We start from the raw sequence: 425 nt of genomic DNA, 5'->3' as shown, positions 1-425 counted from the left end.
GGAAGCGAGAAAGGGGGTGGGGGCGCCCCCGCCTCTGTCCACCCCTCCCTGGGCCCAGCGGGCCACGGCCCCGCCCAGCCCTGAACACAGTACTGGGCGCTCCCAGCGTGCAAGGGGGCCCGGTGGCGGGATCTGGGTCCCACCCACACGTGCCCTTAGGGAGTCCTAGGGACCCCCCCTCCCAGGATAGAGACCCCCGACCTCTCAAGTCCATGCTCACGGCTCCCCTCTCTGGGCATGCATTGACCAGTAAGGCTAAGAAGGCCGGAATCAATACCTAAGAATTGGGGGGAGAGAATGTGGGGGTCCCTCCTTCAAGACCACCTGCATCAGATGGCTGGCCTGATCACCCCCAGTCCCGTTCCGGAGCGTCAGGGCCAGCCAGGGCTCCCCACCCTAACCACCCGCAGGGCCTGGTTGCCGGG

Source organism: Tupaia chinensis, unplaced genomic scaffold (assembly GCF_000334495.1).
Source record: "Tupaia chinensis unplaced genomic scaffold, TupChi_1.0 Scaffold149964_2, whole genome shotgun sequence".
NCBI lineage: Eukaryota > Metazoa > Chordata > Mammalia > Scandentia > Tupaiidae > Tupaia > Tupaia belangeri.
This window is presented reverse-complemented; position numbering follows the sequence as displayed.